The sequence below is a fragment of the Chrysochloris asiatica genome, unplaced genomic scaffold (genome assembly GCF_000296735.1).
Source record: "Chrysochloris asiatica unplaced genomic scaffold, ChrAsi1.0 scaffold00097, whole genome shotgun sequence".
Taxonomy (NCBI): Eukaryota; Metazoa; Chordata; class Mammalia; order Afrosoricida; family Chrysochloridae; genus Chrysochloris; species Chrysochloris asiatica.
In genome coordinates this window covers 6,573,945-6,588,934 of record NW_006408615.1, presented here as the reverse complement: position 1 = coordinate 6,588,934, position 14,990 = coordinate 6,573,945, and positions in this window count along the sequence as shown.

The window sequence follows — 14,990 nt, the reverse complement described above, 5'->3', positions numbered from 1 at the left end:
GCCCTCGATTGTCCACTGGGAATAGAAGTCCCAGCAGGCTGCCTACCCTGGCTCGGCCAGGCCCTGGAGCAGCCCATGTGGATGACCACAGAGCTACCTCTGTGCAGGGCTCTATGCCAGGGTCCCCCTGCAGCCTGGCCATCCTCTGCTGGTGGCCATGGGGCAGGGAGGGGGGAATAAAGTTTATCTGCCTGGCTCCTAATGCATGACTGGAGGGACAGATGTGTCCACATCATCCAGGTCTTGGTGTCCAGCACTGAAGGAGGACCCAGAGAAGCGGACTCCCGGAGGGGCAGGGATCCTGTAAGGAGTGGGAACTGGGGGACCAACTGCCAGCCCTGCAGCAGGGAAGAGGGGCCGCTGGCTTTCTGAGTTTCTAGACTGTTGGAGCAGAGAAGGAGGGGTGGAAGCAAGACCTGCTGGGTCCCAGGTGCTGTGACTGGGGAGTTGGGGCTTAATGAAGACATGTGGACACTAGTCCTGAGCTGCCCTTAACGGCTAGGAGTCTTCTCACCTGCAGCAACTGAGTGGGTGTCTGCTCCCAATCCCATGGGCACTGCACTCAGGCTGACGACTGGACCTGGGAAATAGTCCAAGGAGGAAGGTGAGACCTGGAATGTTCCAAACCAGCATCAGGGTGCCTAGGCCCACACTGTCCAGGAGCTGATCCCAGGACAGGCTCCACTGGGCACCCCCTCACAGACCCTGAGGATCAGGGAGGAGGAGCAGGGGGCCCCAGCCCCATGCACAAGCTGTGACCTCTCAGGGAGTGGGATCTCCCTCAGGGGAGGCAGGTGGGCACAAGCTGGGGGCCAGCTGCTGTGAACAGGAAGAGCAACGCTTGGGTAATCTCTGTCCGAGGTGTTGACCCCACGTGAGGGTGGTCTGGGAGCACACACAGCGGACCCAGCGTGGTGACAGCAGAAGCAACTTGGCCAAGGGTCCAGGCCTGAGGACCAGTGAGAAGGTGGCACTTGGTTGTGTTGAGGCATGTCTTCCATTCCTGAGGTCCCTGTTTTAAAGATGAAGAAAAGGCTGTCTTTCAAGTAACAGATCACCACAAATTTGGTGGCTTCAAGCCATAGAAATTGATTACTCAGGGGTCTGTAAGTCAGAGTCCACGTTGTGGGTTGGCCAGCTCCCTCTGGGGGCTTCAGGAGAGTCTGCCCCTGAGCCTCTCTCCCAGCGTCTGGTGGTTTCCCACCATCCTCGGCTTTTTGGCTGTATCGCCCAATCTCTGCCACCATCATTACATGGTCCTTTTCCTATTGTGTGTCCTTGGAAGGATACTCTCACTGGGTTTAAGGGCCCACGTGAATGCAGTTCGGACTGTGATGGTGAAGAATATTGACCACACCGTGTTCTGCCAGAAGAATGAACCAGAATGCTCCTTAGATGTGAGCATGGTGAGATTTCAACTCACTTCTTTGGACATGCCATCAGGAAAGGACAATCTCTAGAAAGGGACGTCATGGTTGGTAAGGTCTCGTGGGTCGGGAAATGAGGGAGACTCTATATGTGATGAATGGGTACAGTAACCAAGATGCTGGATTCCCATGGCTCAGGGCCACCAGGTACACCATCTCTCTCCTACTTCGGACATATTATCAGGATGGACCAGTCCCTGAAGAAGGACACTGTGCTTGATAAAGTGACGTGTCAGTGAAAAAGAGGAAGAGCCCCAATGAGATGGGCTCCCATTGTGGCAGTACCAATGGGCTCAATCCTAACAATTGTGAGTGTGGGGCATAGCCAGGCAGTGTTTCCTTCTGTTGTGCACAGGGTGGCTATGGGTTGAAAGCAGAGCGAGGGGTGGCCTGTGCTCAGTATAGGAGCTGACAGTGCTGCTGCTAACACCGTGGGTGGAGGAGGCTACAGAGGGTTGGGTACCTGGGACCATCCTGACAGAATGAAGTTTTACTGAAAATATTCATTCACCTGAAGCGATCGCTGGTCCACAGGGCCCAGTGAGTGACCATCTGTCCCCCCATCTCAGGAGACATGACCTCTCCTCTTGTCCGCTCATCTGGAGGAGCGCAGGAACACTCTCTGAAAACTGCTTGAATCATATAAACTAGAATACATAGGATTGCCAAAACACAAAAGGAAATACACCAAAAGCCCCAACTGACTGCCACGGAATAGATTCCAACTCATAGCTACCCTGTATAGGGCTTCTTTGTTTTTCTTTTTTTCCCTCATTGTAGGTTTAGACTGTTGTAATCATTCCATTTCTTTTTGTGTGTGGACTTCCTGTGGGTTATTAATCCATTTTTCAGTCTTTGGTTTCCTTCATTCTTTCTCTCTTTTACTGTTTTACATTCACACCTTCAACCATTGTTACATGCACAATCCAGCCACACCAACCACATTCCCCATGTTAACAAACATCACCACGATCCATTTTCATATCTTCTCTCTCTCTCCTTTCTTTCTCTGTTTTTCTTCTTTCTTTCCTTTCCCTTTTTTTAATTTGTGGGGAAATTCCCAATGTTTGTTCCAATGAGAAAAGAAGTATACATTGCTTCCTTTCCAGTACATGAGAGAAAAGACAGAAAGCAGACAGAAAAGAAAAGAAAGCAATTTCCTTGTTTTCCCCTTCCTTTTCTTCCCTATTATCCTTAACTGTCTTCCCTATTATCACCCAAGTTAGCACATGTCTGCACCAATGAGCAATTCCCCCTTCTCTCCCACTCCTGCAATGTTTACTATAGAAGGTGTATAGGGTTTCTGTAGGATAAGCACTGGACCACAAGGTGGCAGTTCAAACCCACCAGCCACTCCTCGGAAACCCTATACAGGGTCGCTATGGAACTGACTCGACATCCCTTAACAACAATGACAGGGTTTCTAAGACTGTAAATCTTCATGGAGGGAGCAGAAAGCCTCATCTTCCCCCCATGGTGCAGCTGGTGGATTTGAACTGCCAACTTTGCAGTTAGTAGTCCAGTGCTTATCCTACAGCACTACCAAGGCACAATATCAAGACCTAAACGGCTGTTAGCTTAAATCAGAGGACATGCAGAACAATTGTGTCTGTTTCTTCTGCACACACAATAAGGAGAGGAAGGGAACTGGGCCCCACCCTAACTTTTACTTACTCTGACCAAACACCTACAAACCTTCTTGTTAAGTGCTGTCAAGTCATTTCCAACTCAAGGTAACCCTGAGGATCCGCTGGTAGATTTGAACCACTGACTTTGTGGTTAGCAGTCCAATACTTATCCTGCAAAGATATACCAGGATTCTATCTACAACAGAGGGGGGAGACATCTGGCCCACAGACCATATGGTGGTGGTGGTGGTATGCCGTGGAGTTGGTTCTGACTCATAGCGACCCTGAATGGGGTTTCTGGGGCTGTAATTGTTTACGGGATCAGAAAGCCTCATATTTGTCCCTCAGAATAGCTGGTAGTTTCGAACTGCTGACCTTGATGTTCACAGCCAGATTTGTAGCCACTACAGTACCAGAACTCCTTATGTTGTTGTTGTTGTTAGGTGCCATTGAGTTGGTACCGACCCATAGTGACGTTATGCACAGCAGAACAAAACACTGCCCAATCCTGGGTCAACCTCAATACCATTGCCAAGCTTGAGTCCATCGATGCTGCCACTTGGCCAATCCATCTCATTGGGGGGTCTTCCTCTTTTTCTCTGACCCTCCACCTTGCCAAACATAATATCCTTCTCCAGTGACTGATCCTTCCTGACAATATGTCCAAAGTATGAGAGATGAAGTTTGGCCTTCCTGGCCTCCAAGGAGCACTCTGGCTGCACTTCTTCCAACACAGATCTGTTGGTTCTTTTGGCAGCCCATGGCACTTTCAATATTCTCCTCCAACACCATAACTCAAAAGCATCAATTCTTCTAAGATCTTCCTTATTCACTGTCCAGCTTTCACATGCATATGAGGTTATTGAAAATACCATGGCTTGGGTCAGGTGCACCTTAGTCCTCAAGCTAACATCTTTGCTCTTCAACACTTTCAGAAGGTCTTGTACAGCAGATTTGCCTAATGCAATACATCGTTTGATTTCTTAACTGCTGATTCCATGAGTGTTGACAGTTGATTCAAGAAGAACAAAGTCCTTGACAACTTTAATCTTTTCTCTGTTGATAAGAATGCTGTTAATTGGTCCAGTGATGAAGACTTTGAGATGTCATCCATACCGATTACAGTTTGTCGTACTGTGGTGGCTTGTGAGTTGCTGTGATTCTGAAAGCTATGCCATCGGTATTTTAAATAGCAGCAAGGTCACCCATGGTGGACAGGTTTCAGATGAGCTTCCAGATGAAGACAGACTAGGACGAAAGAGTGATGAACTATTTCCGAATATTTAGTCACTGAAAACCTTATGAATAGCAGAGAAACACGGTCAGAGCTCCTCATAAGACTGTGAAATCATTGGTGTGGCCCTCCCCAGGCAGCTATAGGTAGGACTGGACATTAAATAAATCAAGGAGCTTTTTTTGATTCTTGTTGTTAAGTACCTTCGAGTTGGTTCCAACTCATAGCAACCCTGTATGGGGTTTCCAAGGAGTGGCTGCTGAGTTTGAACCCCCAACCTTGGGGTCGAATGCTTATAGTACAGTGCCACAAAAATTTACATTATGTTAAAAATATACAAATGGCCCTTGGCAGATACAAGTTTTCCCACCCCTGATCTACAGGTATAGTGGTAGGATTCCAACACATACTTTGGGGAACACAGCTCAATCCATAAGGAGCCCCACGTCCCGGTCCTGGCTCTATGAGGACCTTGCTGTGTGATACTGGGTCAGTCACACACCCTCACCTTTGTCCGTTAGCATGGATCCTCCCAGATCGAGATGCCTAGGGCTGGTAACTCTGCATCCCGGACTTGCATAGAGTGGGTGCACAAGGTTGGAACATCTCTACACCAGGTGACCCCATATCTGCCCGATACACTGTGCAGATGATAGTGTATCAGGCAGATATGTACTTACTGGGTTTTGTCCTGGAAGATAATAATGGCTAATCATAAAAAGGAGCTCTGGTAGCGTAGTGGTTACGAATCGGGCTGCGAACTGTAAGGTCAGCGGTTCGAAACTACCAGCTGCTCCGTGGGAGAAAGATGAGGCTTTCTACTCCCGTAAAGATTTACACCCTCGGAAACCCTGTACAGGGTCGCTATGGGTCGGAACCGACTCGATGGCACTTAACAACAACAACAACAAATCATAAATGGGTGGGGTTGCCACCAAGAATCCATCTCTGCATTGACATGTTTTCAGAGTTCAGAGCTGCTCAAACAGACAGCAAAAAGTTATAAAAATGTAAAGCATCTTCGACAACATCTGCAAGGAGGGTTTTTCCTGCTGACACTACTCCTTTTTGCTGTGGGGACTGACATCTGCCTGATTTTGCCAAGGTGACAGAGAGGGTAGTGTGAAGCTTGAGAATCAGGCAGGGTTGTGTTTGAAAGCAATTAAAGCAGATTCTGGCTAATGGAGCTAAGAAGGAATACAGCAAAGGAGGTTGGGGACCCCAGGGCTGTCAGGGCCGTAGGAGTGCTGGGTTGGAGGTTTAGCTTTGTGGTGTTGGTGTTGTTGTTGTTGTTGATGCCATCGAGTCAGCTTCAATTCTTAGTGACCCTGTCCACAAGAGAACGAAACAATGCCCGGTCCTGCGTCATTCTCACAATTGTTATACTTGAGCCCATTTGCTGCTGCCACTGTGCCAATCCATCTCATTGGGGTCTTCCTCTCTATCACTAACCCTCCACTTTCCCAAGTATGATGTCCTCCAGGGACTGGTCCCTCCTGACAATATGTCCAAAGTATGAGAGAGGAAGACCCCCAGCGAGATGGATTGGCAAAGTAGCAGCATCAATGGGTTCAAATGTGGCAACAATTGTGAGGTTGGCCCAGGACTTGGCAGTGTTTCATTCTGTTGTGCATAAGGTCGCTATGAGTCGGTACCGACTCAATGGCATCTAACAACAACAACGTGAGAGATGAAGTCTAGCCATCTTGGTTTCTAAGAGGCACTCTGGCTCACTTCTTCCTACTGGTCACTGGATCTTCTCCTTTTACCAGGTCTATGGCCCTCTCCTGGATCAAGGAGTTTCCAGAAGCCACATTCCACTCCTAGGTTTTCTTTCCTGATGATAGTGAATTCACTGTCTGCCTCTGGATTGGCTCTTTTAAGCCTAGTAGAATGGTAACACTAATCAATCCTCTAGTTAGGGTTCCATACACCTTATTTGCATGGTCCCGTCCCATAAGGTGCACTATGCAGATGATACCACCTTGCTTGCTGGAAGTGAAGAGGATTTAAAACACTTACTGATGAAGAGCAGAGACTACAGCCCTCAACATGGATTTCACTTCAATGTAAAGAAAACAAAAATCCTCACTACTGGACCAATAAATTGTTTTTAAGTGCCATTAAGTGGGTTCCGTAGTGACCCTGTATAGGGTTTCCAAGGAGAAGCTGGTGAGTTTGAACCACTGATCTTGAAGTTCAAACCAACCTTGAGGTCAAGTGCTTATCCTACAGTGCTACAGGGTAAATGGAGAGACAATTGTTGCTATTAAGTGTCAAGTCAATTCTGCCCCACAGCGACCCTGTATGGGGTTTCCAAGGAGTGACTGGTGAGCTTAAACTGCCAACTTTGCAGTTCAAAGCAACTTTGCGATCCAGCGCATTAACCCACAGCGCCATTCTAGGAGTAAACCACAATCTATGCTCAGGGAAGCAGCAGTCAAGAAATCAAAGGACGTATTGCATTGGGCAAATCTGTTGTACAAGACCTCTTTAAAGTGTTCAAGAGCAAAGATATCAATCAGTTTGAGAACTAAGATGCACCTGACCCAAGCCAGTATCTGTTCAGGCATGATGGGCCATGTTATTGTTAAGTGCCATGGAGTCAGTTCCAACCTGTGTAGGTTTTCCACAGAGCGGCTGGTGGGTTTGAATTGCTGACCTTGTAGCTCATAGTCCAGTGCTGATCCTACAGTGCCACACCAGGAGTCAGTGCATGGTGGTCCATAAGCATCTCATATTTGCATATGAGTCCCACCAGTCAGTTACACATTGGGTTGCTAACCACAAGGTCAGCAGTTCAAAACCACCATCAGAAGAAAGATGAGACTTTATGCTCCCATAAAAATACAGCCTCAGAAGACCTACATAGGGTTGCTATGAGTTGGAACAGACTCAATGGCAACAAGCAGTTATTCGGTATGAAGCTGTAGGGTAAGCAATGCAAGTAGGTTCAAACCTACCACCCTCTCTTCAGGATCATTATGAGTCAGAACCAACTCTAGGGCACTTAACAACAACAACAACGAGTACAGCTAAAAAGGTCACATCAACTCATTCATTCACTTCATGGCAAGGGTGACCGGCTCGAGACCCCTCCTGGCTCAGCCTGCCTGTCACAGCCCCAAGTTAGTGGGGGAGGTTGGGTTTCAGGGTTTTAATAAGGCTAAAAGCAGGCAGCATCTTAGTTCAAACAGCTGGCAGGGAGAGTTAATTTGGGAGAAAACAAATGGGAAGCCCAGGACCTTGGAACATGAGGCTTTATTTCCTCCTTGGTGAAAACTTGCCATCCCCATGGGTGCTTACTCATGCGGAATTTGCTGCTTGGGAAAGCACAAGCTCTCCGACTTCATCAACATTTGTAAGAGCAAATTTAATAAAGCCAGGAATCATGCCATTCAGATGTAATTCCTTCATTTTGCTTTTATGAGTCTTTCTTTTCATATTGCATTTCAAACGCACGGAGTTATTGTTACAGCAACAAAGAGAAATGACTGGCTGACTGATTACTGATTAGGCTTGCTTGGGGGAGGGGGGGGGGTGGGGGAGGGGGAGGAACCAAAGACAGAACCTGGAAAGAGACCCGAGGCTGTGTGGGTCTTCACTTTTTCTTTTTTCTTTTATTATGAAGGGCGGGGCACACCTGCATTCTTTGCCTCACAATTGTCCTGCAGTATTGCTTTATTATCTGTATTTTCATATCACTAAGCTATGGTGGTGGGATTTGCATGAGATGCTTACAAAACACAAAAGCAAGGAGGGCTGTATTCCTTCTTCTGTCTTAATAATAGGGAATTATGCTGCCAGCCTTAGAGTGATGAGGACAGAAGAGGGTTGTATTTTCTCTCACTTATGACCAAGGAGCTCTGGTAGCGTAGTGGTTACGAATCGGGCTGCGAACCTTAAGGTCAGCGGTTCGAAACTACCAGCCGCTCCGCGGGAGAAAGATGAGGCTTTCTACTCCCGTAAAGATTTACACCCTCGGAAACCCTGTACAGGGTCGCTATGGGTCGGACCCGACTCGATGGCACTTAACAACAACAACAACAACATGACCCAAGTAGCTTTTGATAACAGAAAGCCAGCAAATTGGCCCTCTGTCATTAGGGACTGATCTTACATTGATGCTAAAAAATAACTAAATAAATGTTTATATTTCACACTAAGAAAAGAAGCACAAAACATCAGACCAAAATGATCGCGTGTCTCTGTGCATGCCTGTGTGTGTGTTGCTGAAATAAGATGTCGCCGATTGAATTGTCTTCCCCAAAGAAGATGTGGTGAAGTCCTAACTCCAGTATCTTTAAGTGTGACCTTGTTTGGAAAGTAGGTCGTATTGGAGTGGTGGTGGTTATGTGTCGTGGAGTCGATTCCGACTCATAGCGACCCTGTACAGGGTTTCCGAGACTGTAAATCTTTATGGGAGCAGAAAGCCTCATCTTTCTCCCGTGGAACAGCTGGTAGTTTTGAACTGCTGACTGTGAGGTTAGCAGCCCAATTCATAACCAGTATGCTACCAGAGTAGGGGAGATCTAATCTAGTTGGAGGAGAATACTAAAAGTGCCATGGACTGCCAAAAGAACCAATAGATCTGTTTTGGAAGAAGTGCAGTCAGAGTGCTCCTTGGAGGCCAGGATGGCTAAGCTTCGTCTCTCCTACTTTGGACATATTGTCAGGAGGGAATAGTCGCTGGAGAAGGATGTCATGCTGGGTAAGGTGGAGGGTCAGAGAAAAAGAGGAAGACCCCTAACGAGATAGATCGGCCAGGTGGCATCATTGATGGCGTCAAGTGTGGCAACGGTAGTGAGGTTGGCCCAGGATCGGACATTGTTTCGTTCTGCTGTGCATGGGGTCGCTATGAGTCGGTTCCAACTCGATGGCACCTGACAACAACAACAACAATCTAGTATGAGTGGTGGTGGTGGTGGTTATGTGCCGTCAAGTCGGTTCTGACTTGTTGTTGTTAAGTGCCATCGAGTCAATTCCAACCCATAACAACCCAGTGTAGGGTTTCCAAGGAGCAGCTGGTGGGCTTGAACCACCGACCTTGCAGTGCAAACGACTTTGCAGTCTGATGCATTAGTCCACAGTGCCACACCAGGACTCCAAGTGACTCTATATAGGGTTTCTGAGGCTGCAAATCTTTATGGGAACAGAAAGTCTCATCTTTCTCCCACAGAGTGACTGGTCAGTTCACACACTACTGACCTTGTGGTTAGCAGCCCAGCCCATAACCCACTACACTATTAGGGCCTCTTCCAATATGAACAGCGTCCTTACAAAAGTGGGGAAGAGACACAGAAAAATAGACAGAAGAAAGATTCTATGTGGTGGGCAGCTGCAAAGAAGCTAAGAGAGAGGCCTGGAAGGATTCTCCCGCTGAACCTCCAAAGGAATAAACAAACACAGCCGACGTCCAGCTGAATGCCCCAAAGCAGCCACATTAAATGTCCTCCACCACTCGTTTGTCAGTCTGTCCTACTGCGGTGGCTTGTGAGTTGCAGTGATTCTGGAAACTATGCCACGGGTATTTTAAATAGCAGCAGGGTCCCCCATAGTGGACAGGTTTCAGATGAGCTTCCAGATGAAGACAGACTAGAAAGAAGGAGTTACGAACTACTTCCGAATATTTAGTCACTGAAAACCTTATGAATAGCAGAGAGACACTATCAGATATAGTGCCAGAAAATGAGCCCCTCAGCTTGGAAGGCACTCAAAATGCAACTGGGGAAGAGCTGCCTCTTCAAAGTGCAAAGTGGCAGCATCAATGGGCTCAAGCATGGCAACAATTATGAGGTTGGCCCAGGATCGGGCAGTGTTTCGTTCTATTGTGCATAGGGTCGCTATGAGTTGGTGGTGACTCGATGGCACGTAACAACAACAATGTCAACTCAAACCATATCTCCTATGGTTTCCCTGCTCCTGCTATCAAGGAAGGAACAGAAAACCCTCTCCTCCCACTATGCATACACTCTTTGTTCTCTAGGAAGGGGCTGGTAGCCCTGTACCTCGTGATTTTCCTACCTCGTCTAGTTCCCCATACCACCCTTAACTGTCCTGATGTGCGTGAGGTTTGTCTACCTCATGATATAAACAGACCCTACCAAATGCCCCTCGCATAGAAAAACTTCTCTGTCCAGCCAACTACCACTGGAAACAGCTGTTTTTCATCTTTTGTCAGTAAGTTCCTCTTTCAGCAAACCACTTCTGTTATTTTCTTTTCTATAATAAACTAATGTCTCTCAGACTGTCTCCTGGTCACTTTCTTGGTGTGTATGTATGTATGTATGTATGTATGTATGTATGCAGAAGGTATTTCTCTCCTGGGCCTAAACCCCAACACCCTGAATTCAGACTCTCCTAGCCTCCACAGCTCTGAGACAATTACTTTTTGTTGTGTGAAACCAACATCAAGGACCAATTTGTGTTCCCCAAAACGTGTGCCAACTTGACTGGTCCATGAGTCTCAGTGATTTGGCAGTTCTGTAATTTGGCAGTTATACAATCACACACACCCATCATTTGATCTGATGTGATAAGTCAATGAATCCAGTCACAGCCCAGATGGAAGGGGAGTTCCCTTGGCTTGTAGACAGCAATACTATTTATCTTACCAGAGATAAAAGGAGACAAATGAGAAGGGAGTTCAGTACCACCAGGCAAGAAGACCGAGGAATGGAGCACACCTTTTGCATCCAGAGTCCCTGGATTGGAAACCTCCTAGACCCAGGACAAGGTTGATGCTAACACACCTGGAGACCTCCAAGGAGTGCTGAGCTCATAGAGCTGAAAGGATCAAGGACCTTCCTCCTAAACCATGAACCAGCAGAGAGAGAAAGTCTTCCTCAAGACTGGGACTCCGAATTCAGACTTCACTGTGGGTTAATGCGCTGGACTGCAAAGTTAGTTTGAACCACAAGTCGGTGGTTCAAGCTCCCCAACTGTTCCTCGGAAACCCTATAGAGGATCACTATGGGTCAGAACCACCTTGATGGAACTTAACAACAGCAATGTTCTAAACTGTAAGAGAATAAGTCTCTGTGTGTCACCCCCCCTTGTGGTGTTTCACTACAGCAACACTAAGAAATGAAGACATAATATTTCCCTTTGATTTTCTTGCCACATTTTGAAGAAGAAGTATTTCAGCCCAGAACTCACTCCAGTCCTGTTCTATTCCTCCATCTAGCTTGTCAGTGTGTTGTCCTGGGGTGACTTGCATGCTGCTGTGATGCTGGAAACTATACCACTGATATTTCAAAGTCCAGCAGGGTCACCCAGGGTGGATGGGTTTCAGACTAAGACAGACTAGGAAGAAAGAGCTGGTAATCTGCTTTTGAAAATGAGTCAATGAAAATACGATTGCTTACAATAGAGCATTGTCTGATATAGTGGTGGGAGATGAGCTCCCTAGGAGTGAAGGCATCTAAAAACACAGTGGCTATAACACCAGACTGGAACAGACAATCATGAAAACAGGGACAACAGTGGGCAGTAGGTCAGGCAAAGACATTCAAGATAGGTCAGGAGGAGACCACCTTTGTTCTATTTTACATGGGGCTACCATGAGCTACAACACACTGGGCAACAACTCACAACCGGGGTCTCATATGGGGTCAGTTGGGTACCAGGAAGTAGCATGAGATCCCCAGAGGTGTTTGATGAAGAGGGGCAAAGACCAAAGCCTGGGGCTCTGGAGGTCAGGGGCTGGGAGGACGCAAGAGGACACCTGGAGGTACCGTAGAGATGGGTGATCCAAGCGTGATGTACCAAAGACATCTCGAGTCTCTTTCTTTCCTAGACAGGGCGCTCACTCCACCTAGAGGGCAGCGGCACCTGCAGGCATCCTGATTAGAGAGTCTTCCTAATGGACAGATGTGAGTCCCCTCAGGGCAGAGACACTGATGCCAACCACTCTGATCAAAGTTGAGGAATGGACACCCAATGACCCTGTATAGGTCCAAGCCTTGGGTCATGCCCCCTCCTTCAGGAATCCCTCCTTTCACCTCATCCTGGTTCAGTGTGGTCTTTGGTCCCACTATGGGGACCCTAAACACACCTCAGGGGATGGGCGGCCCACAGGATGCTCTGACATCAATTGTTGAATGAATATGTTTTTCATCCAGTTCAACACAAATCTCTGCCCTTCCTGCTTTGCTTTGCACATCTCTAAAATAACCGAATAACACAGGAGGCATCCAAAGAAGATGGAAGGAATACACAGAGTCACTGTACCAAAAAGAATTGGTTGGCATTCGCTATTTCATGAAGGAGTGAATACTTGATCAAGAATCGATGTTACTGAAAGGAGAAGTCCAAGATGCACCGAAGGTACTCAGAGGGAGAAAAAAAAAAAATCTCCAGGAATTGAAGGAATACAAATCGAGATGTTTCCACAAACAGCTGCAATGCTGGAAACTTGGACCGACCTGCTTGAAGAGAATCCTATTCCTTCTCATTTTAAAGAAGGTAAGCTACCAGAATGTGGAAATTATTGAACAGTATCATTAATATCAGAGTCCTGGTGTGGCACTGTGGGATAATGCACTGGACTGTGAGTCAGTTTGAACTGCAAGGTCGTAGGTGGTTCAAGCTTACCAGCTGCTCCTTAGAAACCCTATACAGGGTCTCTGTGAGTTGAAATTGGATGGGCAGTACTTAACAACAAGTGTGGCATTGTAGGATAAGCACTGGACGGCTAACCACAGGTCAGTGGTTCAAACCCACCAGCCACTCCTAGGAAACACTATCTGGGGTTTTTAATGAATCGAAAAGAACTCGACAGTATTTAAGAAAAACATCATTAATACTATTGTTGTTGTTGTTATGTGCCATGGAGTCTCATGTTAGGTTCTGACTCATAGTGATCCTGTACAGGGTTTCCGAGGCTGTAAATCTTTATGGGAGCAGAAAGCTTCATCTTTCTCCCGTGGAACAGCTGGTAGTTTCGAACTGCTGACCATGAGATTAGCAGCCGATTCGTAACCACTACGCTACCAGAGCTTCTTTATAAACAAGTAAAGTCATGCTAAAGAGAATTCAAAAGTGGTTATAGCAGTGCATAGAAAGGAAGCTGCCAGAAATTCAAGCTAGATTCAGAAGAGGACGTGGGATGAGGGATCCCATTGCTGATGTCTGATGGATCTTGGCTAAAAGCAGAGAATATCAGAAAGATGTTTACTTGTGCTTTATTGACTATGGTAAGGCATTCGACTGTGTGGATCATAACATTTATGGCTAAATTTTAAAGAATTGAAATTCCAGAACACTTCATTGTGCTTACGAGGAACCTGTACTGAGACCAAAAAGCAATCATTCAAACACAACAAGGGGGATACTACATGGTTTAAAATCAAGGAAGACATGGGTCAGGGTCGCATCTTTTCACTGTATATATTCAATCTTCATGCTGACAAAATAATCTGAGAAGCTCAACTATGTGAAGGAAAACTCCGAGTCAGGATTGGAGGAAGACTTATTAGTAGCGTGTGCTATGCAGATGATACAACTTTGCTTCGTGACAGTGAAGACAGCTTGAAGCACTTGCTGATGAGGAGGGAAGGCTGCAGCTTTCAGTATGGGTTACAATTCAACTAAAGAAAACAGAAATCATTCCAACGGAACCAGTAAGCCAATATTAAGGTTATCAAGGATTTCGTTTTACTTTGGATCCACAACCTATGCCATGGAAGCTGCAGTCAGGAAACCAAAAGATACGCTGCATTGGACAAATCGGCTACAAGAGATCTCTTTGAAGTGCTAAACAGCAAAGATGTCACTTTAAAGACTAATGGGAAGGCTGGGTTGACCCAAGCCACACATTTTCAGTAGCCTCATATGCATGTGAAGGCTGGACAACAACTAAGGAAGACCCAAGAAGAATAAAGGATATCACTGCTGACATCAGCTAGACCTTGGCTGAAAGATGTTTATCTGCATTTTATTGATGACACACAGGCTATCAACTGTGGATTATGATAAACTATGGACAACGTTAAGATGTATGAGTATTCTGGAATACTGAATTGTGCTCATGAGGAATCTGAACATAGATCAAGAGGCAGTTGTTCGAATAGAACAAGGGAACACCAAACGGCTTAAAATTAGAAAAGGCGTGCGACGGGGTTGTATTCTTTCACATATTTATTCAATCTGTACACTGAGCAAATAATCAGAGAAGCTAGATTATATGAAGAAGAACATGGCATCAGGATTAGAGGAAGACTCATTGACAACCTGCAATAATATGCAGATGCTACAACCTTGCTTGCTGAAAGTGAAGAGGGCTTAAAATACTTACTTTTGACAATCAAAAACCACAGTCTTCTGTATGGGTTGCACCTCAATGTAAAGAAAACAAAAATACTTATCAGTGTACCGATAAATAACATGATAAAAGGAGAATGATTGAAGTTGTCAAAGACTTCATTTTGGTCATATCACCCATGAGCACTCACGGAAGCAGCAGCCAAGAAATTAAACAACGTGTTGCATTAGGCACAAGACCTCTTTAATGTGTTCAAGAGCAAAGATGTCAGTTTGAGGACTAAGGTGCACCGGATCTGAGTCATGGTGTTTTCAATAGCCTCATATGCATGCAGTAAGATAAGCAGTTAACAGCAAGGTCTTTTTGAATCACAAGGTGGACAGTTCAAACTCACCAGCTGTTCCTTGGAAACCATATATATACAGGGCAGCTAGCTA